This window comes from Eucyclogobius newberryi, unplaced genomic scaffold (assembly GCF_026437365.1).
Source record: "Eucyclogobius newberryi isolate DKJ021-1_F unplaced genomic scaffold, fEucNew1.0.hap1 SCAF_9, whole genome shotgun sequence".
In the NCBI taxonomy this organism is placed as follows: domain Eukaryota; kingdom Metazoa; phylum Chordata; class Actinopteri; order Gobiiformes; family Gobiidae; genus Eucyclogobius; species Eucyclogobius newberryi.
The window spans coordinates 34,710,577-34,737,585 of record NW_027316532.1 but is presented as its reverse complement, the minus strand read 5'-3'; the positions used below and the strand labels follow the sequence as shown (position 1 = coordinate 34,737,585).

The 27,009-nt window shown below is 40.6% G+C and overlaps 1 protein-coding gene across 1 annotated transcript in view; it reads left to right on the top strand.

Annotated features, from left to right (window-relative positions):
• The window catches only part of cilp2 (cartilage intermediate layer protein 2), a 117,350-nt gene extending 91,307 nt beyond the window's left edge, over positions 1 to 26,043 (top strand). The window contains exon 11 of the transcript XR_011925931.1: positions 26,033 to 26,043. The gene's annotated coding sequence lies outside the window, so the exon portion shown is untranslated. The remainder of the gene's footprint in view (positions 1 to 26,032) is intronic.
• The last annotated feature ends 966 nt before the right edge of the window (positions 26,044 to 27,009 follow it).

The window sequence follows — 27,009 nt, the reverse complement described above, 5'->3', positions numbered from 1 at the left end:
CCAAGCGTGGGATAGAGAGAGCCAGTGGAATAGTGCTCTGTGTGGGCACCAAACTTAACATGCCCCCCCTCATCTATGGTCCTATCTGCTCACCCACGCACCCCACTGCCCCCCTTTTCTCTCTCCCACATCTCTCAATTGTATTCACCATTCTCGGCCCACACGCCATACTCCTTGCTGAGATGGAATAAAAGATTTGCTTGTGCAATAAAGCAGTTTGCTGTGGTGGTAGAAACAAGGAAAGGGAAAAGGATTTGAGTGAAATTGAAGGGGAATTAAATATATTTTTTGGTATTTCAGTATATGTATATACAGTACATCTAGGAAGTATTCACTATTCATTCTACATTATTGAGATGTTACAGCCTTATACCAAAATAAATAAATTCATTATTTGCCTCAAAATTTTACAAAAACTACCCCATAACAACAATATGAAAGAAGGTTGTTTGATTTATTCTCAAAAAAGAAAAAGCACATGTACATAAGTATTCCTTTGATCAAAACCTTATTGAAGCACGTTTGGCACTAATTACAGCCTTAAGTCTTTTTGAGTGTAATGCTCGGCACATATTTATGGGCAGTTTCTCCCATTCTTCTTTGCAGAACATCAATTCTGGGTTCTGGCCGGACACACTCAAGGACATTCACAGAGTTATCCTGCAGCCACTCCTTTGTCACCCTGGCTGTGTGCTTAGGGTCGTCGTCTTGTTGGAAGATGATATTTTGCCCCAGTCTGAGTTCCAGAGCGCTCTGGAGCAGTTTTTCATCAAAGATTTCTCTGTACACTGCAGTATTCATCTTCCTGTTGATCCTGTCTCCCAGTTCTGCTGCTGAAAAACATCCCCCACATAGAGACACACTGGAGAACTGTCAGAGTGCCCATCGGGTTCTCGGTCACCTCTGTGGCTGAGGCTGGTCGGGCCCAGCTCTAGGAAGGGTCTTTTTCCCTTTACGTACGATAAAAAACATACATTTATGCACAACTATTGGGAATGTGGAACCTGAACATGTAGCCTATGCTAGTGTGTGTAGTTCCCCTGTCCATACAAAGGGGGGTAACATAGGTACCGAGAAACATAGGTAACAATACACATAGGTAAAGGTGAATATAGGTACACACCCTCCAAAAGAAATTGCAGTGCTTGTTTACCACTGCAGTAAAAAAAATAAAGTGGGATAAAGAAATTGTTGAAGATTGCCAGAAATCATCATCTCAGTCATTTTTTAAGGGTCATGGGCTGGTGCTTGTTTAAAGTTACCACAACAGGAGGAGGAGGTGCAAGCATCTCCGCGCCACCAAAGTGAAATATTTAAATGTCAAGTACCTTCAGAAACACTGTACTCCAACTTTAAAAGATGTGTCACTGTTTGTACTGGCTGAAACAAGTTTGTATTTAGCACCAATGTCACAAAACCCACTCTTAACGAACTGCATTTTCAAGAAAGGTGAGAGAAGCACCTATTATCAAGAGGAAAATGAACAATGAAGTATTCAAATATAGTCTATTAACAATGGTGAGTCACAAACAACATGGCCCCAATGACTGGGGTTTAAATCCCAGCTCTGTTTGCCAAAGAAAACTAATAACAACATGATTAAACCTTCATTATCTACAGAGGCTATACAATCTATTAGAAAAAACAAATTACTTAATGATCTTTTTTTTTTCAAACCCCTTGCTATTAGGGGTGTATTTCTCCTAAAACGCCTGAAAAAATGTACCCCAATTAAAGCTGAAGCTGCTCCTGAACCCTTTGGGGTACAATTGGCAGGAGCCTTTGTGAAGCTGAGACTCAGTAGTTTTGGACTGATGTCTGTTTTACTTGAATTATACGTAGAAACAAGCTCTGCACAGAGGAATTCAGGTTTTAAAATTCCGCCAAGGTTTTCTTTGTTAAATATATGAATGAGTAAAGCTGGTGTCTGAGGGATCTGCTGATTGACACTAAAATGAGCATCTGTTGGGTTTTGACAATTCTTTTTTTAAACGCTGAAGGTTTAATCATGAAAAATGAGCTTTAGGGACTTGTAATAAAGCAAAAATGTCCAAGCAGAATCCATATAAAAGTTGTATAATATTTTTTATCTTATTTTAGGGTAATTTTTTATTTGTGGGTTTGGTACAAACTGATGCTGATTCTTCCCAGAATTATTGATTTGACTGGAACTAAGTGGGTTGCAGCTTTATTTTTAAGTACCGCATATCAAGCAGCTTGAGAAATGGTGGAAAAAATTTAATAAAAATTTCAACGTCCCACCCGTGGAACGCCATAAGTATAAATGCAGTCTTGACTTTTAAACATAACTTCAAAGTATGACTAGTGTGACAAAAATGGTGAAAAATGTTGTGAAATGAAATAATGCCTATGTTTATTGTGCAAGAAGCAATCAATCAATCAATCAATCAATCAATTGATCAATTATAAATGTTTTCTATTTATTTAACATACATAAAAACAAGACATAATCATAATAATTAAAAAAACAAAAACACGGCTGGCAGGACCATAGAAACTCAGGATAAGTAAAGAACAAAATCAGCAGGTAATGAGGTGGTGTCCAAAGGAAAGAGTCGATGCATAATGGCTTGTTTGTTGAAATCATCTATTTTCAAGTTGAGTCCGGCGGTTATTTTTTCCATGGTGCGTATGTCAGTTTGTGCCAGCCAAAAGTATGTTCTATAGATATCCATCCTGATTGTCTAATGTACTGGGCCAATGGTTCAAAATACAAAGCAAACAGGAAGGGGGACCAGGCACAAACCTGCCTCACCTCTTTCCAAAGTCACTAGGTCCGTCATATGGCCATTCATTTTTAATCTTGATGTTGAACTATCGTAAAGAGCTCCAATGTTGTTTATGATTAAATCATCTATTTGAAATTTGTGCAGCACTTTAAATAAGTAAGACCATCTTAGTATAATAGTCCACATTCAAAATTAAAAAAATGTTTGGTCTGTATGAGGCACAGTCAAGTTGATCCCTCCCCTCTTTAGGTATCAAGGATATGATGACTTCCTTCCCTTGGAGGGATCTGAGCTTTTTTAAGGGTCCAGTTAAAAGTTGAAAAAAGCAGGGGAGGGAATGAGTCAAACAATTATTCAATATTCAGTTATTCAAACTATTTAAAAATGGCCATGTATCTGCCAAAACAGTTGTATTATTTTTTTAAGGCTTTAGCATGAAATGGAGATGAGAGAGAGGAGCCTCCTTAACTACTCAACCACCAGAGAGCAAAAATATATATGTATTCTACTTGAAGTCTTGGAGTCTTGATTTAAATCCTGTTTAGACCCAAATTAGCTCTGCTTTAATCTCTGGTGTAATTGCTCTTGTAGGCTACTTATTTAAAGTAGTAGTAGTAATAAGGATAAAAACATATACATATATTACCTGAGAATGATGTCACGACAATATAGCATATACCAATACATAAATCCCATTCCATATGTAAGAAATATGTACTTTAGTCCTGTTTTGCTTTGTAAACATTAAGTAAAAGGCTCCTTAATACACCCAGTAAAGATATAAAAAAGGAGAAAATCTGCGGTGGTATTGGGGTGATCTTACTACACTACAACAAGGTACTGGCCCAGCGTTGGCTCTTTGTTGTGTAAAAGCCACATGAGTCTGTTCTGTTTTGTCCTGCTCTCCAGATGGAGTGTAAATCTGCTCTAAAGTGAAGGTCAGGAACCAGAGCCATGTGCTGTGGTTTATGTGGTCAGCAGTTCGGCTCTGCTCTCACACAAAACCCTGAGAGCACTATCAGGCAGGACTGCACCTCTGTACCGGTCCTCTTTCACACATTCGTCACCACAGGACCAATAGCTTTTATTTGTGCAATAACCAACTCTTCTGTTTCTATTTCTTGCTTCTCAATTTTGACACAGAACTGATAAGATGTATTATACTCTGTGCCGTCATGGTGGCTGAGTGGTGGAGTTTAAGAAGAGTTTCTATATTTCTCCCTGTGTCTGTGTCAAACAATAAAGTGTACGTTAACGTTCACCTTCAAAGATCAGCATTTTTTGTTTCGTAACCCATTTTATGTTGCCTCTTGAGTCCGAGTAAATGTTTTTTCGATGCAACAATGAATTTCTTCAGGGCTGAACATTTTTTTATATATTTTTTCAACCTGTAAATGTGCAAGCTTTTTCAAACTTTAAATAAAAGATGAAAGATGTTTATATAAAAAACAGTGCCTGCCCTCACAGCTCCTGCATGTTACCTTGTGTGGGAATGTGTTATTTCAGCGAGACCAAAGAGGACCAACAGCGGAAAAGGTCAGTGCCATTAGGGAAACAGCCTGGAGCTACAGGTCGCTCCAAATTTTGCACGCGGCTCAGGAAATCACCTGAAAAGTAAATGCTTCTCTTTACTATCCCTAATGAACTTTCCTCTGCATGAAATTACTAATTATCCGTTTATTGGTATGTCACCTCATATGTGCAGCCACTGGTGTAGTCTGATGTCTTCATGTGATCAAACGTATTAGACAAACACCCAATTATATCACAGAACTGTTGGATTGTTTAAAGGAGGCAATATACTTATTATCAAGAACATAGTATTACAGATGCAATTACTTCCTGTTTAAAACAGCAGGACCTATAAGCTCCGCCTCTTCATAGTAACATTTCATTGTAACAAGCAGATAATTGTCATTTAAATGATTTTGTTCTTGAAAAGTGGCTATGTGATATTTTGGACATCTATCAATTGGCATCTTCATTTTTCAAATAATCACAATTAAGTACATCTATGTGTGCGGGGATAGGAGGTAGGTGAAAGCAAGGATTTTCTAAGCACTTGATTGTAGGACAATATAGGATTACTCAAACATCCATGAACCAATCAAAAACTAATGATGAAGAGAAGAGTTCAATTTTGCATGATACATCCCCTTTAAAAAAGATGATGTAGTTTAATAAAAGTTGTATAATACTGACTATACTTACAATTATATAGCTGAGCGTGTTTACATGTACCACCCCAGTGACCACTCAATCTGTAACATCCGTCTGTTTTGCCCGTGGCGTTACACCTCTCCACCTCAATCACAGAGAACAACATCCGCTCCTCTCCATCTCTCTCTCTCTCCATCGCTCTCCCTCCCTTTCTTCCCCTCATAGGATCTGTTACTGCAACATTTTCTCCCCTGCTTCCCCGTGTGTTTCAGTATGTGCGCTGGCATGCCCGGCTGCCTCCTGTCACGGCCTTGAGCCAAGCCTGCGGCAGGTCCAGCAGCGGAGCTCGGAAACTCCAGAAGTGAGCCCCGCGAGTGAGCAGGACTGACATCAACTCAGACCAGAGCTGGCACCGGTCCACTGGTGTGAGGCTGGTGTGTGTGCGGAGCCAGAGGAAGGAGGGCGTTGGCACCGGCCTTAATGTAGACATGAATGAAGGCAATTATCACACAATACAGGAGAAAGCATAGACCCAACTGACCATTGCCCACCTGCACAATTTGGTATTGTATTTGTAGTATTGTATTTAAGTATTGGATCAAACCACCATTCACGTGCTGTATGGAATCTCTTTCTATTGAGCTTCTTTTGAAAATAGTGAATTTAAAGAGCAGAGCATTGATATTCCAGCTGAGTTCAGAACTACCGGTATCTACTGTATCTGGGCCTAAGATCTCCTGCCGTGGACACAATAAATTAATACTTTTGGAACATACTTTTGGCCGCAGGAAAGAATGTAACGACATAACAACAAAAAATGGATGACACAAACTGAACTGACACTGAACTGACAACTAAGAACTGGAACCTGAATTATAATTGACATTTAAAAACAACAAAAAACAGTCCGACTGTCAGCAAATGGATAAATTAGAACGACTTTGGCCCGATTCGAACTCCTATGCCGGAGTTCATATTTAGGACTTAGTGTTTAAACCAGGGGTGTCCAAACTTTTTTCACTGAGAGCTGCATTTTGAAACTTATATGGAGCAAAGGGCCACAAAAACCTGACAATGTCAAATTTGAAAAGTGATTCATTTGAAGTTTTGCATTTGACATAGTTTTGATGAGCCGCCACACCTTTCGTAAGACTGGGAACATTATTATTAGGTTGGTATAACATCAAAGTGCTTGAATTTTTCAAATTTTACAGTAAAAGTTCTACTATTTGTTGTTTGGGCCAACTTAGCAGGAAGCCGGAGGGCCAACAAAAATTGGTCTAAGGGCCGCATTTGGCCCCTGGGCCGTAGTTTGGACATGCCTGGTTTAAATGTTTCCGTCTGTGTCTAATTTCCGTTTTTGTGTGTGTTGTATTCAAAGACTGAAAGAAAAATAAAATAATTTGGTCATTTACAAGTCCAACTTTACACCTGTGCGTCAGCTATAAACCAACAACAAAACCTTTACATCGCTACCTCAAAATAGCAATTGAAAGGTCATGCCCAAAAAACACACATCCTTTTTGGCTCCACTCGAACACCGTACAGCAACACACCCAAGTTCACGTCACCGAGCATCCTCTGCAGACCTGCTCCTATCTGTGCCCCATCTGAGCTGACAGACATGGAAACACAAACAATTCAATCAGGCGTAAGGCAGAGGGACAGCGGGTGAGGAGGGGAACATAACTCACTGTGTTATGACACAAAACAACAAGCCGGTCCAAGAGAAAACATACAAAATGGAGGAATGAGGGACAGGAAAATGTTCAAATGAAAGCCAAACAAAACCATGACAGCTAGAATAACATCCACAGCAGTTCCCCGACCGTACGAGCACTCCGGACACGGCCTGCAATATCAATTTATGTTAGCAATCAACAGTCCATTGGAAGGGAAGGAAGTCACGTCTCCTCCAAAAAATGGCTAAAAATGTAAAAAGGAAGCTCCACTATCTAAAAAAAGAGCTATATCTGCACGAGTGAGTTTAAAGTTAGAACATGAGATACATTTCCGCTCATGACCATATCTTGCAGAGGTAGAAACTCAGACATTGGAGTGACGTTGACGCCGACTCTGAGTTTTCTGTGTTCCAATTGTCCCTAAGTCAGAAAAACAATGACCTGAGCTTTATGTGGAATTCTTACAAAAAGTATGGTCATGGACAAAACACACATTTCCACAACTTTTCTGGACCCTACCACTCATTTCCATGTAATGTTGTCTTTTTGTAGATCACAAATGTATCATGGAAAGTCACGTACGCACACCATAAATGAGACCCCCCCAGTACTCGGAAAAGCCCACCTCTGAGGACAGCTAGAACATGCCATTAGTGCAACTCAGTCATTGGGAAAGTATTTTTATAAGCCCACTTGAGGATGCAAATGAAATAATCAGTAGTATTAAACTACATTGTTACTACATAATTGTCCAGAACACAGACATTATGCTACATTTTCCTTCAGTAAAATAGTGTGACCTTGGTACTATGAGAACTTTTGTGTTAAATCAAAGCTTGAAGCACAAATATTTTTTAAAGATTCTTGATATGTTGGCTCTTGTTAGATTTGTCAGTAAAAGTCTAAAATAGAAATGTGATGGAAACTGAAATCTGCAAATTCAATAAAGTTTGTCCAAGTATAATGAGAAAAACATGTATTTATATGGCGTATACTTGTACCTTCATTCAGACAGTTGAGCTTGAGTACAGATGACATCGCTTTCTAACTTTTGATGGTAATGAGCAAAAGTTTCTTGATAAATTATGCCTCCGTTGCTTCTCTTACAATCACGGAGCACCGCTTGGAATAATAGATCATCAGAATTGGCCTGATCTTCCAGCCCGTCCCGTGCTGTTGAGGTGTGTCTGAGTGAAGGGCCCGTACTTTTCCCCCCGTCCCACTGCGGCCCAAAGTTCTCCCACTGCCGCATAGAGACCCGCCGGACCAACCCTGTCCGCGAAGCCGGCGGAGTCTGCCCGGCAACAATTAATGCTGAAGTGTATGCTATGGCACAGGCCCTGTCATTTACCATGCGTCACAACCTCTGCGGATTGATCGCTGCAAAATCAATGTTGTTCGGGGACTGGCTGGCAGCGGTTATGGACTCGTCAGAGTACAGGCTTCTTCTCGGGCGTCCGTTGGTGGGGAGTGGCCCGGTGTGCGATGTCTGTGTGGATGGTTTGTTTAAGCATGGGAGGGTGGAGGTGGGGGTGGGTGCAGAGGTGTTGACACAGCTGCCAGGGGAGCGCAGATGAGAGCGGGGCGGGCAGCGGAGAAATGTGGCCAAAACCACTCTGAGTATCAGGGTCAAAGGTAGTGACAGTGAGGTGGAATGATGATGAAGCACAACCTGCAAAACACATTGATTCGTCTCACGGGCAAAAATAAATAAATACATGTTGTCACTGGGCAAAAGTTTGAGTGAGGCGTCGATGAGTCAAAGTGTTTTGAAAGTGTGGTGTGGTCGTTGGACATATTTGGTTCAGATCCAGATCACTTTGTTGTGTGCTGGTTTGAGAAACAGCAAAATGAATATGTAAATGGTACGCATAAAGTCATTTCATTAGCAGTTTATCTCTTGAAAAGAGAAATATGTAATGCAGAATATCATTTAAATCCAAATGTCTTTTTTCCCCTTCATTTAGGGAACTGTCTCCTGGATATGTAAGACATCATGGGAAAGATTACTCTCATATTTGTTCTAGTAAGAATAAAGATCAGTTTGAATACCAAATCCACAAATTCAAAACAGATTCATATGATACAATTTGTATATGCATTCCGCCAGCGCTTATTTCATTACTTTCATCATTACTTTATAACAAGTCCTTAAATCTCTTGGTGACATTGGCTTTTAACAGCTGTGACTTTTACAATTGTCCATACCTCCCAAAAGCCCCTTTACTTTCCCTTATATTTACCAAATCAATCAACTGGGGCAGGATTTCAAATCAAATGTTCCAGTATAAAACTTTGCTCACGCTCTGAAGGGTTTCTAAACGCTTCACTTTGGATTGGAGGACATTCTAGTAAGACATTTTAGGGAAAATCACTCACAATGATAAAGATATTATAAGAGCATTAACCCCTGAACTAGAATTCGAGACCCCTTTTCTTCATACCAGAACCAGTGTCTTGGCAGAGCTCTTTAAATGTTTCAGATTTTGATTTCTCTGACAATCTTGTGTAAATGTTTAAACTTTGAACATCTTTTCTTTGTCACATCTTGTTTGTGCTTCGTGCTGCCTCAAAGTTCTTGAATTCCAGCGTGTTTTCTTATCATCAGCAGTTATCCGTCAGGGTGACCCCAGTGTTTAGTACGGTCTGTGTCAGCGACTTGTTTGTCCTCATCAGGATTACAAGCTTTTCAGGGAGAGAGCGCTCGGACGGTTCTTAACCCGAGTCGTTTAGCCCCACAGCCAGCATCCTTTGTCTTCCACTTCCTGTCCTCAAACTGACCAGCAAACATGGATTAGAATCAGGATTGTGAAAGAAATGTTTCATGGATTGACATAGCAGGGGTTTCTTATGTCACAACCGCGATTCATCAACATGAGCAACGGGCAAAATGACGTACCTGACCTGTAATATGGTGGCATGAGCTCTGACACACATGGACGACGCAAGAGTGGTAAATTAAGATACATCTATGCTAATGAGGCTAATTTTAATTTGTTCAAAATAATAGCTGGGACAATATTTTGTTTGGCGATATATTGTCACATTGTTTCGTCTTCAGTCATTGCAATTTTAGCCCAACAAACAAATGGAACTAGTTTGAAATTGCAGGTTTTTTTAAGTACAGTACAATGTATTTGCCTTGTAAGTGGTTCTTCATTTGTGGCCATACCATCTTGTCAACGCTCGATCTCGTCTGTCCACCCCAGGGCAGCTGTGGCTCCAATAGTAGATTAAAAAAACACCTATGGAGTGAACTTTGAGCATCTGGAAAAGCGTTAAATAAGACTACAGTATTATTGCTTTTAGTATTCTTGTCATCGCTTGCAAATTAGCTGCTAGAAATAACCCAATCATGACTCAACTCTCATCTGATCAACATACATACATACACACATACACACATACATACATACATACATACATACATACATACATAACAATAACTATGACTATTGACCACCCTTTTGTTCTACCAGAGTGAACATTGCATAAGACAAAGACAGTGACGTAAATAGCTTGTTATTTCTGTGGATGATGTAACTTTTCCTTTAAGCGCTATTAGATGACACACCGAACACCGCTGTGCATTGTTCCAAATCTACAGCAGAGGGGTAAAGGACACTGGAAAGACCTGTCTGGCCCAGCACACTCCCAGACAGCCATCACATCAGAACTGCACTCAAAAAGGTCAATGCACTTGACAGCCGTAAATAAACACTATTATTCCACTTGTTAATACTCGGTTATTTGTGTAATGGCAGTGTCATTAAAGAGCAATATGAAAGTACACATAAATTAGATTGTTATTAAAGCTGTGAGTGAGTACTGACTATTTGAAAGTGTCATGCTGTGTTTAGAACCTCATAAAATCATCAATCCCTGTAATAGTTGGATTACGTATAACAGAATGCACTGAATGTTGTGTGTTTAAATTGCCATCTTGATTTTATAGTTATGGACTCATCTGGTGTATCACTTAAAAACAAGAATTGTCTGGGGTCAATTACAGACACTGGCCATTTGCTTAATGGTCAAACAGCTAAACACGACTTTTTACTGTTGTCCATAAATGGTATAAATAGCGTGATTTATCTTCAACTGAGTGCTCAAGATAAAAATTAAGAAAATAAACCTTTTAAAAGCAAGATTATATTCGTATAGTATGTTGTTGATTTGCTGTAGAAATATCATCGATAACATTTGCAGTGGATTCTAAAAATACCTGTAATCCCACATGGTTTTCCATGTTCTTGACTTTCTACTTTCAAATGTACATCCAAGCCATTTTCAAATAGAATTCCCTCGGTTCAGAGCGTAGCGTGCATTTCAAAGATGCCTAGATAGATTGTAGATGACATACAGTACATGACTGGTAGCATTATTGACCCTGCAGAAGCCACACAAACGCCTGATAAGCGCTCTTCAATAATCACAAGTGCAAATAGCGCCGCTAACCTCCAGTTCATTTTCATTTACCAACACCGATATTAAACATGAGAAACAACGCGGGCCGTATGGGATGAGAATAAGTGCTTGGAGTCAAATTAGCCTCTGGAAACTAATGTAATTATTTAGCACTTGAGTGGCTTGTGGTGGAAGTGGGGGTGCAGCATGCTCCAGCTCACAGCATTTCAAGCAGAAAATGTATTCGACTGTCAATATCATTTAGATCTGTCTGGGTGAGCACTGCGGGCCACTGGGAGGGGGCCCATCACAGCTCTGTCATAATGACTTCAGTGAGCACTTATTTCTGCCTAAAAACATGGAGGCATCTGTTTTGTGTCGTCTGAGGTGAATTTATGACAAACCGAGAACCGAGCTAAACAAAAGTAGATGTGTTTATGTTACAAACAGGAACAGGATGCAGCAGGGATCAGACTTCACGCTTTGGTCAGGAATAAAACAATTTAAATTCATTAAAAAGGTTTAGTAGTATTACATCACTTTAACCACAGTCTAATCACTCATTGCACTGTTCACTTTCTGCACTACATTCTACTGTACATTTGTGTACACATTAAGCCCATTTTTAATTTGTATTTTTATTTTTTTTATCTTATAGCTTATTGCTATTTTTTTTTATCCCATAGCAGATTTAATAGTTTCTCTTTTTGACTTGTTCATTGTTCATTGTTTTATGTTGCTCCAAATCAAATCAAGTTCCTATGTTTGTGAATTCGGTTCATTGATAATGGCAATAAACCTTTTCTGATTCTGATGCTGATTCTGATCATATGCAGCATAAATCATGACTCTATGGTCTCTACGGTCATGATTAAGACCCATTTCAATCGTTGCTTTAATCTGGTTTAGATCTGGAGATTCTCAGAAAGCCAAATATGTGAAAAGTTTGAGAAGCACTAATTCATACAAAACCCATGATCACATTGTCCATATTTCCTGAATCCCTATTTTCTTTATATTGAATTACTAGCCTGAAACTCGATAGGCTATAAGTTACGGAGCATACCACATATATAAAATATGATTCCTTTAACTACTATAAGCTGCTAGTAACAGATTAGATCTAAAACCTATTTAAAATTGTATGTTTTATTTATGTGCTATTGTAATCGGACGGACAAGACATTAAATAATGCAGAAACTCAATGCAAGAAGCCACAAACATTACTAAAACAAATCATCTCTGCAAAGGTGTAAGAAGTGCAACTGTTCGATTCATGGATGTTGTTCACAAACACACAAACTGGGACTTACACAGTGAGAAGAGGAGCCAGAACTCTTCCTCAAGTAAGAGCACTCCCTCGTCCTGTTCCCTCGTGGAGAAGGTATCAAAGGTTTTCATCTGGACAATGTTTTAAAAATCTGGATGTTTTTGTCTTCCAAACAAAATCATTCATCAGTCATTTTTCAATGTCTTGAACTGGTCTGAGAAACATGACTTTTATGCAGAGCAGCATGAAAGTTGAGATTATAAGACCAATTTAGGTCAATTTAGGACTTACTTCACTCTAAAGATAAGTAAAAGTATATTGTTAGAAAAGTACAGTGTTACTCGTGTAAATGCAGCAGTAGTACCTGATTTTTATAAACTACTCCTCCCACCTTTTCACCTCTTTGTGACTTGGATATGTTCTTAACACCTTCCTTCTGGCATCTTTTCCATTTCAGGCCTAAACTCTGTGTGAACTCAGAAAATACAAGATATCATCACACAAACAGAGCAAACTGTCTTGTCTCTGGAGGATCCATAGGTTACCAACAGCTCCAGGAAAGCTCTTCACTGATGAACAAAGCAAATGTCTCTATCAGTTATTTGCATATTAACTTTGGAGCGTTGTAACCTACAAAAGCAGTATTTGCATTATCTACATAGTCATTTGCAAAAGGCCATTTAGGACGTGACCTGCTGCCGGCCGGTCGGCTCAAATGTTCATGTAGCAAATAAAAGTCATCCAGCAGAACGTTACAAGTCTCCAAACATGCTCCAAACGCTCAACTTCGGCAATGTATTTTTTGCAATGGATTATCAGCTAAAATGGATGCAAAAGTTTATCTTCATGTTTCCAAATGCTTGGTCACAGTGGTTTTAGCTGATTTCAATAGGTCAGTTTAAATTAATGCAGAAAGGATTGGAAATGTGATCCATGATTCAAATTCTTACTATTGTCTAACCTTGTGTTGATATTATGATGAATCTGTGCTGCTATCTTGCCCAGGACTGAAAAAAAACAACATTAGTAATCTGAATGAGACTTCCCTGGTTAAATAAAGTAAATAAAGGTTTAATATATATTTTTTTAAAAGCCAGTGGTTTCCAAACTTTTCGCACTGAGGGAAACACACTGAAACACACGATATGGTCAGTGCAGTGAGTCATTCAGATGTGTGCAGTTTACACATTTTTAACAGAGACATCACTACTTTATTAAGGCTCAGAGCATTCATTTCACGTCTGTGTCACAAAGCAATATCAGGTAATTGAGGTTATAGCGGTGGGATTACTTACATTTTAAATAAAAAGCACTGTCTATGATGATTTGGCCCAATACAGCAGGAAGCCTGAGAAGCCACCGGGAAAAACAGGTGGAAAGGCTCATCTCCGGGCCAAGTTGAGTCATGTCTGTGGAGAGGCGAGACAGCTCACAGCAAACATGTTTTCAATGTATTTTTATGAAGATACAAATGGGAGAAATGTTCAACGGCAGAGACTGGAACAAGTTGGAGTGGTATGTGGTGAAAGCGAGTGTAAGCGAGTGTTCACAGAGGCCAGTGGCTTCAGGCTGTAAGAGTCCTGTAGATGTTATCAGTGTGTGTGTGTGTGTGTGCGTGTGCGCGTGTGTGTCCTGAGAATACAGACGGGGCAAACAAAGGGGAAGATGATCCGCTGTTGAAAAGGTAAACACAGTGAGCCCCGGGGACGTCCCGACAAGTGACAGGACGGTGCATGTCAGAGCAGTTAGACACAGATGTACATGTAGCCACACACATGACATTGTTTAAAGCGTGATCATGATCAAGTGTTTTACATGTATCTGAAGTTGATTTAAAAGAAAACAACCTGTATAATTGTGGAGTCATGTCATAAATACTGACAATTATCCAAATGTTCTATGTTTAAAATGATGTTGACAGTTTCTCGGCTCAACTTGTTGTACAGGAGGTTTTCCCGGTGTTCAGTGTCAGGTAAGTCGATTTGTTAACCGCTTCAACTCTTTCATTATTGTCGGCTCAGTAGATAACTTCTATAATCTGTTCTGAAGCATACAAATCCTCATATTTTAAATTCCGCACTGCTTTGAGGCACTCAGTTGCAGTATGTTCTTCTCTGTGCTGTTTATTCCTTTCAATTGCCTCCCACACTAATCTATTTTATAGTGTACAGTGTAATGCAACATGCAGGACCTTGGATGCCTGCAGTGGATTTCTAGTCCTGCTCATTGGCACAGCCCTGGTTTAGGCTTATGGTCTGATCCTACACAGTTAGATCCAGAAATATACAGACAGTGACACCGTTTTCAGCATTCCGGGTGTATGGAACTGAAACGGCTTTGAAATAAAAGAATTGGAATGAAACTGAAGTCCACATTTCAGCTAAAATTAAAAACCAAGGCAAAACATACACCAAGCTAAGCTAAAAAGAGATGGATCCCCAGGGTGCCTCCTGTTCCTCCAGCGGCAATGAATGATGGGTCAAATGTAGTGGACAAATTTCCCTACAGGGACAGTGAATAGTGCCTTAAAGGTGCTGTATCTGAATTTTACCATCCTAAAAATGTGAAACTTGCAACAATCCTCATGTATAGCTCGTTTACCTAATGTAGACAGCAATCTAATTATTAATGATGATTATTTTATTAACACTTTTCACAACTTTAAAAGACCAAAGCAAGTTTTACCTTCATGGTAAAGCTTATGAACATCAACATACTACGAATAAAATGCTCTGTAATAAGTGGTAAACAGCACACAGGGGTTTCATTTTGACCCGAATAGATGCTTTTACAACATATCTTACCTGGGGCAAAACAGATTTAACTTTATTACATGAAAAAAATAACCTTACCTTAGCTTAACTAAGATACCAGACAAATCTAAATGATCAAACTCTCACAGTAATCGGCAATAGATGTGTCTTCTGCAGTGGGAGGGACTGTAAGTGCAATCCCTCACGTCACGTTTGCACAGGCTTTTGTTGTGTAAAGTGTCTTGCCCAAGAATCCAACCACCCGCCTTCGAGTTAGTGAACAAATCACTAAACCACTTCCACCCCAACCCATCCTCTTCACTTAAACACACCATACTTCACTTTAGTTTAAACAATAAAAGCGTTTGCTTTGGCTCAAACATGCAGTAGACAAGATGATTCCAAGCTCTTTTCTACACAGCGCCGCATCGGAACTATTCCATTCCAAACAAACTGTATTTATGGATCCAAACACAGCCCTTTGTCCCGGGGTCACAGTGGGTGTTGATGATGTCCACCCTCGGTCTTTTGCGTCATCACATAATACTCAAAAAGTAGCGTAAATGTCAGGGGAATTAGCGGCCCACTGTAGCCCGCATGGCGTGACAGTGGGTGGGCAGACACAGGACAGTAACCAAAGCATCAAGCACCAAGACAATCCACGCTGCACTGAAAACACCTCTCCCTCCCTCTCTCCTGTCTGCGCTTGTTTTTATTTTATTTTCTCTGGATAAATGTTTCACTTCTTGCCAGCTCACCCCCCTTCAGCTCTCTCTCCTGCACTTCCCTTGCTTCTCTTTTTGTATCACTGTCTCGCCCACCTCGCCTCTGCCCGCGAGCAGTTTGGAGCAGATTATAGCCCAGCCACCCCCACTCGCCCATATACACAAACTCCAACAGGCGCACATACACTCAGCGCGACATTGTGTGTCTTTGCCACCTACAGCGCCACTACATCATCCTCCAGCAGAATCGACTTGTTCAGATCATTTTGTCCAGTCCAAATATGGTCGGACACTAACCCTGCCCCTGGAGTTTAAAGCGGCAAATATGGCAATGCCTTATCAAAGTAGTGGAAGACGCCTCCGCGGACGGATCAGGTTACGCTGAAGGTGCTATGCAGTAAACCGCAGTGTACCCGGCGATTAGGTCTCCTGCGGCAGATTCAAGCTGTTTTTGTAATCACATGTTTACTGTGTGTAGTGGTAAAGCAAACCCACAATTAAAAGAACCTCGGACTCGGATGTAATTGTGGACATAATTCAAGTAGGAGTTCAAGGCTAAAAAGCTGACAGAAAGTAGGTTTAGAGTACGTTCACACTTGTCATTATTAGGTCCAAAATTAAGCCCTTTTTAGTCTTAATGTGGACTTGGTTTGGTTCTGTTCAAGGCCTTGTTTAGTCCTGGTCTAGTCCAGTTCAGGTTGGAATGTGCAAGTGTGAATGCACCCTTACTTTGGCTGAGACTTTCTGAAATTTAACCTATTCATAATGTAATTTACTTGTCAAAAACATACCTGGAGTTGTGGTTCATTTGCACCTCACTGCATGACATGGGTTATGGGGTTTTTTCAGGTACTATGTTTTGAACTATAACAGAAGTAGAGCATCATTTTACATTTTGGTCATGGTAAATGGCAATACTGATCTAAAGCGGTGTAGAAATAGAAACGGGTCCATTGACTTCCTGTTAAAAATGGCTAAACTCTAAAGCTCCGCCTCTTAATGCTGACGTTTCACTGTAACAAGCAGCAGATTGTAATTTTATTTTATTTTATTTGGAAAAGTGGCTATATGGCATCTTAGAACTCTACATGTATCACCTGTAGTTTTCATTTTTAAAATAATCACGACTAAGTATGGATGTGGGCGGGGATAGATGATAGGTGAAAAAAGGGATTTTCTTGGGTACTTGAGCCTCAATGGCAGGACAATATAGGATTACTCAAATATGCCGTAACAATTTTAAAAGCTCATTAAAGTTTATTTTGCATAATACTGTATGTCCCCTTTAAGCTCTCCCTTCTTCCCACACACACATTTTCTTTATCTTCATTACAATTCCATTTTAGTCGGTTTTGTTTTAATCCAATTTGTTTCACATTCACAAACATTGTCCAAAATGATCAGCTCAATGCCACATGACTTCTATTTGCCTTCTTACGTCCAGTTACTTGCATTTTGCAGTTGCAGGATACACAGGGCACACGTCTGACTTATGGAAGTGTGAAAAGCAACGGATCCTGCTGTTTAGCACCTGCACAACTGCTCAGGTTGTTTTGTGAATACAGTCGCAGGCTTGTAAACACCAGGTGTGAACAGAAAAGCTAGAATCGAGAGACTGCGCACAAGTCTAAACTGCCCCGATTTATCATATCAAGTTCATTTACGCTCGTGTCGGACGGTCGTGCTTTTCTTTATGATTTTGTGCATGTTTATTGCATGACTTTTGCTCCTGTGTAATGGTGTAAGGCGACAGAAGAATGAGGAAGAACCAGTGGGATATATGGGAGCGAGGAGGGGCATTTGAGCACGTTGGAGTGTCTTTCACCGTCTGCTGCATGGCTTCTGTAGGGCTGCTGTGTGCTGGCGGTATGTCTGAACTGTGTGGGCCTGACCTGTGATCTCACTGCCAACCACACACACGCACACACACAAACACACACACACACACACACACCAGCAAAGAGAGCGCCGATATGTGTGTGTGTGTGTGTGTGTTATTGTGGGGTAAATACAAACCGCTCCATCGTTCTCATTGTGCAGTACCTCTTCCTGTATTATTACTGTTTCCACATCATCCTCAGGGGACAGCCAGGACTGCTGCTGTCCCTATGACAACCTCAGTGCTACTGTCAATCACGCGGCCTCCTTATTCTCCCTGGCTTAAACCGCACACACACGGCCTGTTGGCTCTGACAGGTGTGCAGATGGTTCGTCATAGCCGTCTATAGACCGCATCAACAAATGCACAACACATTACAGTCACTTATCTTAACCTATTCAGTCTATTGAGGCGTCCTGTCATCTGCCTGCCATTTCTGATCATATCCTCCGCACATTAGTCCTGGCTTTGTGTGGTTTCAAGTGCTCCATTAGAAAAGCATCAAGAGAACTGCAGTGGCTTTCATGTCATTTTTGTGTTATTTTTGTACTCAACGCAACAGGACAACTTATTTCTTCCAATGTGGATGTTACAGAGCAGAAATCTAAAAAAATTGTAGCCCATTTGACCAACACAGGTTTGCTTGCACAGATTTTCCGTTGGCAGAGTGCTCATCCTATGATTCAAAAGTCAGTGGTACAAATGCTGCTCTCAACATATACATCGTTAGCGTGGTCTGATGATTCACTGGTGCTTGAATTGCCAACACTGCCATTGTGTTCTGGGCAAAACCAGCATCTGCGTTCACTTTGTCCCAGTGAGGGGCTCCTTGACGTAGACTGCCTTGAAGACAGAAAAGCACTATATATGATGTGACCATTTATTCGTATTCCTTTATATTGATATTTGTCATTGATTAAGTACTATAAAATGTATCATTTCATAAAAATTGCGCTCAATTGCACAATTTCCTATTATAACTACATATTGTGTTATTATGACATAATTTCATATTTTTCTGAGCACAAAACTGCAAGATTGTTTTAAGGTCATCACATTCATTAAATAGCGTGTTACTCTTGCTCATTGGTGGTGTGTGAACAACAACTTTAAAAACACTAACGTTATAACTAATTATAGATACAAAAATAGACAAATCAATGCAATGGATCAATAGCGATCTTAATGCACCTGCTTTGTCCCTCTTGTCCTCTTGTCTGTCATCGCCGTTTCAGATTTGCCCTACAACACAACTGACAGCTTCTCTGTCACTTACATCTCAGTGTGTGACATGTGGCTTTGCGTGTCCAGTCTATACTATATATGCATGTGTTTGTGGAGCTGCTGTGCGTCCCAAACAACACAGTCTGCTGGTAATGAGTGCCCTGAGCGCTCCCCACTACACCTAACTGATCCAGTAATTGCTTTTCCTCCTCTGCATTTATCATCATCTGCTCGGCCTGTCGTGTTAGCTGAGCTGCGCTGGACAGAGAGGAGCAGAGGAAGGGCCACTGTCTGTCTGGACGTGGGACAGGAAATGGGATCAGGGCCTCGGGCGGGGGCGCCTGGGAGAGAGAGCGGGAGGCATTTAATAACAATATATGAAGTGACAGTTGTTCGCCATTAGGACATGACGTCACAGTTGTGTGTTTACTTCAGGATGTGTGGCTATTAAAGATGCAAATTAATACGTTTAACTGTATGTGTTCAAATACACAACTTAAACTATCGCTTTAATTAGTGTGACTGGTTTTAAAATAGCAGTGTCTTATGATCGACGTGAGGAAGAGTTCTGGTTCTTTCGGTCTCTTTTTGTGTATTATTAGCACCAATATCAAGCATTGACTAGACGTTCTGGAAAAAAGGAAGCTTGATAATAAATTTTTTTGAAATATTTCCCATGGTTGTTGGAAATGACAAAAACAGGGCCTATAAGTTGAGACTCCGCCGTCGAATAGATGCAAAAACTTCACACAAATCACTCACAGATATCACTTTTCTATATACAAAAGAGGAAAATTATGTGGAAAGTGTATCATTTCTTGTGGACTGTGCGGGAAGCTGTAACCAAACAACAAATAGCCAACAACAACGGAGGCAAGGTTGAATTAATAGCAAAAGATTATTTATTCACACATCCACAATAAACAGTTTGAAGAGTTTGTTGTTCAAATGACTTTAGTCCATTGGTCCTACAGCAGAACACAGAGCAATCCCATCCTCGGCTTGCAGTGTGAGCGCTTGGATACGTAACAAGAAGTATTCAGAGAAGGCAAGACAGAGGTATCTTCTCCTGAATATCTACAGAACAGAAATAGGTACAACTTTACTCTTAGAAGGTCTCATCTAAATCTGGCCACAAACAGCGAGGCTCAGACACAACACTGTGCAAAACATACTGCACTCGACGCAGGCCCATGGTAAACCCACGCCACACTAAATATTAACAACAATTCATTTTGTACACATATATTTATCCCTGACAGAACTAAAATACTAACTGGACATGAGAGCGGCGTGGAGCAACAACACAAGACCCAGGAAATGTGAGCGGGTCAATGGCGTGAGTGAAGCGCTTATTGACTGACAGCTGACACAAAGAGCCATCAAAATCAACCTTTAAAATGGAAGAGTCGGCCCTATTGCCACGCATATAAATAAGGCATTTTATGTGTGAAATACAGATTGTCTAGATACATCTGAATAAAGGGTAGAACCAGGTTTTTCTTTCTTTTGTTAACATTTTGTTTCTCGTCTCTTCATAGTATTTTAATAAACTTGATAGCACAGTGAACACAAAGGTGCCTACATCCAAACAAATTGTCCCTCTCGGTGCATCCTGGGACCTGCAAATGAGGTGTGTGTGAGGCTGGGGGTGTACACTGCACACATGCGGGTGGAGGGGGGCTGCTGCTTCTGCTGCTTCTGCTGCTGTGGATCTTCTGTTGATGAGCTCTATAATAGGAGCGAACACAGCGCGTGAGGGGAATAGATTTGGACTTCATTGGCAGGGCCCTACGCACCGCGGTCGACGCCTATTTATTCCCCCATTTCAATGCGCCTTTGCTTTGACCTTTCTGCAGCCAATGACAGTAAAATCACGCCGTCACTAGAGAGGGGGGAGCGAGCGTGTGTCAACCCTGTATGATTTGCTCATTTATTCAGCCCGGCTCCCCATAGACACACACACTACTGTAGCTCATTCACGGGGCGACTGGAATGAATAGTGCCCGTGCCGTGGTGGAAATGATCGCAGCTCTGATTATGCAAATTCACAAGGAGGAAGAGAAAGAGAGAGACGGGGGAGGGAGGGAGGGAGGGAGAGGGGGAGTGATTAAGGAAAAATACAAGAGGTGACATCGATTCATATTCAGACAAGATTAATCCATGTGTGAAGATTGTTTACAGGATACAGAACAAATGTAGGATTTTTACAGGCACAACAGGTCCCCCCCTTCCTCTTATTCTCCACACTACAAGGTAATAATTTGTGTATTACAAATAATTGTATCAGTTCATGGAAAGACAATATGCACATTTATTATTAAACTCCTAATTTGATTTGTGTGCAATTTACAGCATTGGTTTGGAAGATGTAACCTTTCTGAGAGAAATGTTTTTGCTTTGGCATTAAACCTGTCTATTTCCATGGATACAAGAAAGAAACACCACCAGCTAATTACAGGTCAGATCTGTGGTAAGGTGGCCGCATACAAAGTATATGCAAAGATTAGTATTGCAAAGTCAGGAAACAGATTGCCTTGATTCACCCAAGTAATAATAGATTGTGTGTTATTAATAATCCACAATTTATGTAGGGCTCTTATCATTGAAAGCAGAAAGTACTATTTTTCTCTGTCAATGTTTGTACTGTAACATCATACAAGTAGTGATAATATTTGATTTATTTTCTGCAATAAAAACATAGGCAAGATTGATAATTTTATGCCATACCGTGGAATTCCAGGCAGAGCAATAAGATCTCAATGGAAACGAGCAGGAAAAGTTCCTACTGCAGTTTTATATTAGTAACTGAGAATGTATCAGTGTTTTTAGTTCGATGAGTGACTGGCATAAGCTTGGAACAATGAGGTTTTAGCTGTATTTATTGCATTCTCATGTATGTCAAACATTTATATCAGATTTTTGATAAGCTGATACATTATTTACTTGATAAACTGACACATTATGCCCTGTCCCACATTTCCCGCCCTATTGCGTCCTGCAGAGCTGTAAACAAGTGAAACAAGAGTGTATTTTAGGGACGTACAAGGGCAAAGGCGGTTGTCTCATAAGTACGAAAGTCTCCAGATGGCCAAACAAGTGTCGTCAGATACAAACACATTACCCTTCACAACAGACTCACACAAAACGACCCTCCATTTCAGCAGATGGGAAACTCCGTGTGCGTCCCCCATCGACCATCCCCTCTGGAGTAGAGAGGGTTAATTTTGACAAAGGGCAAAAAAAGACAAGAAACACGTGGCACTAAATATAATGACTCCATGGTGAGCCAGAATTATTTAAAGCTCCTAAAAAAGCCCGTCAAACTGCTATTTGTGGAAAAACCCTTCTTCGTGTCCTTGTGCTGGCCCTCTGTCACACACTCCCAAGTTGCTATGGTTACCGCACTTGTAGCCACCCGTCGAAGAAAGGAGGCCTTTTTTTTTCCTTTATTCGTGTTTTATTTGTGATGTAAAATAGCAGAAATTGTCAGCTGGGGAAGGGGAACACCGCGGGTCCAATTGTGTTCTGAAAAGGATGAAAATGCTTCTTTACCGCAGACAATAAACACAGCGGGCAAAATCACATTAGATTTAGAGTTATTATAGGGAAGATGATCAAATGCACTTTTGTAGATGAGTGCTTATAAAATGATGGCAGATTTCTTCTCTTTGGAAATCAAATCAAGTGAAAACACAAAGGAGGACAACCCTAATATGAAATTGGCAGACAACTAGAGTGGAAAAATAACACATTGTGCATGGATCATTTGCCATTGCCTCGTGATGGTCTTCGGTCTAAGAATAAGAATGTAAGAATTCTGTTTTGTGTTTAGATGCACTGTGCTACTTCATCGCCACCACAGACATTGTTGATTCATTTCTCCCTGTGGCCCTCAGAGGCAACTGTTGTTGTGATTTTGGGCCTTACAAAAATAAATTGATTTGATTTGATTTGATTTTAATGCCATGTAAGCAAAAGCATCCTCATGGAGACAAGCATGTGGCGGACCCTCCTCCAGAACACGTATGTCAACGTATGTCCGCCTTCAGAATCAAAAATATTCATCTCTTCTTCCTTGTCGTTTTGCTGTTTCTTCTATATCAGACAATAGTATTATATCATCTCAGCGAAACAAAACTCATTTAAATGGCACATATATAACATTCTTCATCGTTCTAACATTGTTCCCTCGTCAAAAACATACAAAAAGATGCATTACGCTTCTTTCACGCTAGTTTGATGAATCCTGGGTAGATAATCCTCTCTCCTTCCTGGTGTCAAAAACAGTCCAGTCTGTTGATCCTCGATGGCTGACATTTCCTCAATAACTGACACAGCTCTGATGTGGCTCTGAGAATCTACTGGCTGCAGAGGGAATTATACAGCAAGTCCTGTGGGAGATCCAATGTCATTTTGTTTGTTATAAAAGAAATACAAATACTGCTTAATATGTAACCTTTAAATGCTCATGATTCCAAAAAAATCTGTAGGTGATAAGACTACGTCAGGGCCCGCTCTTGTCCAATTATTTAGCTATTTTTAGTCCTAGCTAGCTACATTTACTTTATTTCTATTTCTTTTTTTTTGACACTTTTTGACACTTTTTGGGGGTAAAGAGTGTGGTGAGACATCCAGCAAACTGTTAGAGCCAGGAATCCATTTCACAACACTGAGGCTGCGACCGATCCTTGAATAGCAACACATTAGAGTAACTATAACATCCAGCTCTTTACTATAACTATTATTTTAAAGTAGCAAAACTCTTACTTTAGAACATTTTTGGCTGCTCGTGTCATTGTGATTTCTGCTCGTGTCTTTGTGATTTCTGCTCGTGTCTTTGTGATTTCTGCTTATGATTTAATTCTTATTCCAGAACTGTACCGCGTTCCCCAAAGCAGATCTTAACAAACTCTCATTCTGCCCATTAGTGACACAAGTTCAAACAGGTCGGCTCCACAGGGCGGGGCCATGTTTCACCAGGGAGGGGGGTCAAAGTTGAAGAATGGAGGACGTGGCGTTTCCTCTCCCTCCTGCGGCTCAACAGGCGAGGCACAAAATGTTTACCGGACTCTGTGTCTCTGTGGACCGAGGGAGTTGGTTCACTTTTAGAGCTCACGCAGTCAAGGTGATTTAAATCATGTCGTTGCGGCGGCACAGACAGAGCCCCCCCAGGACCCCCCCACACCATCAGTCCTCGAGTTCCTGTCTTTCATTTGTCCGCAGTAAAAGATCACAGTATATGTTTCTGTGTTTTCAGAGGCCTGTTATTGTGTCCTTGGAGCTGATTTACAGCTAACCTTGTGCGCTCACACACTTATATTGGTTTGTTCTTCTGGCTTTAATCTGAGCTGCACTGTAGTGGCCTGGGGCTAATACAGCAGTGTACAAAGTAATGAAGTAATGATTTTTCCCATTGTTAATTTTCATTTGATGGTTAGATGAAGACAAATTTATTTGCAACATGAAATATGTCGGCGTTAGTCTGACTCCTGCTTGTTGGTCACAAAAATTGCTTTAAAATGGGGTTCAATACTTAATTTACTGTATGAATAATGGATATATGTAGATAATGTCTTCTATAAAGGAGCTAGTTAATTAAAGGCACTGTAAGTACGTTTCTGGAAGTGGAAAGTCATAGAATAATTCCATGGAAAGAGAAATTTAAAACCATAATTCAGAACATTCTCCAGCAGATACATACGTTTTATCCAATACAACTTTATCTTTAGGGCACTTGGGGAACTAGGATAGAACAAAGAACACACATTTAAAAAAAACTAAAGTCAACATTTCATACTTTTTGAAGAAGACTTAAAATCAGAAAGGGACTCAATTTGCCTCAGGTCCATGGGCCAGAAACAGAAAAGGGGTGTTTTTCTCTTTGTTTTTGGAACAAATGAAGATTGTTCAGCCGACCTGAGAGAATGTGCACGAGTGTAGGCCTGCAGCAGGTCAGACCACCATACTGTGGAATATTACAGCTAAAGGAACAACACTTCCATGTAAACATAAAACAGAAGGCGCCTCTAGGCCAAGTAAGAGTCATTTTGTGGAGATACAAACCCGTTCACAGTTTTGATACATTTTTAGTCAAATACAAATTTCAAATGAATTAAATAATATAAAAGTTTTTGGTCTATCTTTTGGCTCAAAAGTAGCGTACTGTGCCCTCTAGGGTCCTCAGTTTCCACTGCAGCAGCTTGTTCTTTGCCACCTCATGCTCTCCTCTTTACTACATACATTACATGTACAACAGGCTCCTCCCCTCAGTGGGACTTAATAACATCATCTCAGGGTCGACAGGTGGAGTTAGCATTTAAGCTACAACCTGGTACAATGCATTGCTCCTGATAAGGTTAATGTATATTGTGCACTGTCCCTGTCTCAAATAATTAAACTTAGATTGCTTGACATCTACGGTACCTGCCGTGGTCAAAATACCAAGTTTAGTCATAGAGAATTAACTGTGTGTCGTAAACAGAAACACATAATAATCCAAAATCTCTGAAACTCTAATACATTTTTTATTAGAGTTTCAGAGATTTTGGATTATTGTTACAAACTAAGATACAAATTATTGAGGGCAGAAGAGAGCCAGATATATATTTTATACCGGGTTTGCAAAGCCCTTGACAAACAGTGTCAATACCCCATGATGTGTTATTATTATTTTGTGTAGTTTGATGCCCTGCACCATTAAAAGCTTGTGCTCGATCCTTCTGTTTCATGTCTGGTCACCTGCACGCCCTGCATGTTTTTCATTATTTTCTTTATTGATAACCCTACACGTATTTCCTGATCAAGCACGTACACCCCTGACGTTGATGCCTCGTCGGGATCGTCCATGAAACTGGTTTGTTTGTTCAACATTGTATAAGTTGTTTGGCATATTTTTTGCCGTGACCTGGAGCCGGGTAATGACAACAGGAGAAGTAGATTTCTTGAATTTAAATGTTTTTGAATTACTGTATGCTTCCATTACATTGTACTGAAAGGTTGGTGGAGACGTCTTGGGGAGAAACCACTTAAGGCAGAAGATGAAACGTCTTATTAGACAGTGATGGGGAGCGCTAAATCTGAGCCAGGTCCATCGAGTCTGGACGAAAGCCACATAAAGAGGACTGTGATGGCAGGAAGCACTAGGACAAGGGGAGGAGGCATAGGGGGGTCAGATAGAGGCTACTTCAAGGGCCGCTCTTGTCCTATCAAAGAGAAGCCAGAGCAGAGATCTGTGCTCCTCTGATGTACAGGACTGAACACAAAGGACTAATGCGGGGAGACACTGAGGATGGCAGCCTGTCATACTCTTTTAAGCCTGCTCTTTGATAGATGTATTGTTTGTGGGAGTGAAGATGAATCTCTCCTGTTACCCTGTGGCTACCGCTTTTAGGGCCAATAAAACTCACTTGAACAAACCTGTGATTGATTTGAACCCAGGGGAAGCAGCAGCAGCAGCAGCAGCAGCCTGGTTTCAGCATGTACCACTTATTACAATCTTTTAACAAGGGTTTTTGGTCTGATATGCCAACACACACACACACACACACACACACACACACCATCATACTCTAAGATGTAGCATAGCCTGGAGAAATGAGGTTAATACAACGCACAGACAAAAGAGTGACATCTTATTGTACAAAGACTGACTTTGACAAGAGAAAAACACGTGAATACAGCGAGGACTAAATGAAGCTTTTGTTTTGGTTCTTGTGCAGGCGATTAGAGGAGCGCTGCAGAGCTGGAGATCACAGCGGAGGGAGAGCGTCGCCCCCACAGCCTCCTGAGCCCAGCTGCCTCTGCCGTCTGCACTGACATATAGTACAGAGAGACTTGGGGATAAGGTGAGTGAGGGAGAGGGGGAGACGACGACAGATACAGGTAAAACAAAGAGAATCGGGCAGAGAAATATATACAGTTAATGATGATAAATGGGGCCAATCCCACAAACTGTATCAATAGACCATCATATTACATTTTCTTTAATGTAAACGGTAACATCGATTGAAAAACGGCTTAATAGTAGAAACAGGTCCAGTGACTTCCTGTTGAAACCGTAGCTCTGATTAGCTCCGCCTCTTCCTGGTGACATTTCACCGTAACAAGCAGCAGATTGTCGTTTACATGTTTTTATTTTTGCGTGGCTGGGTGACAT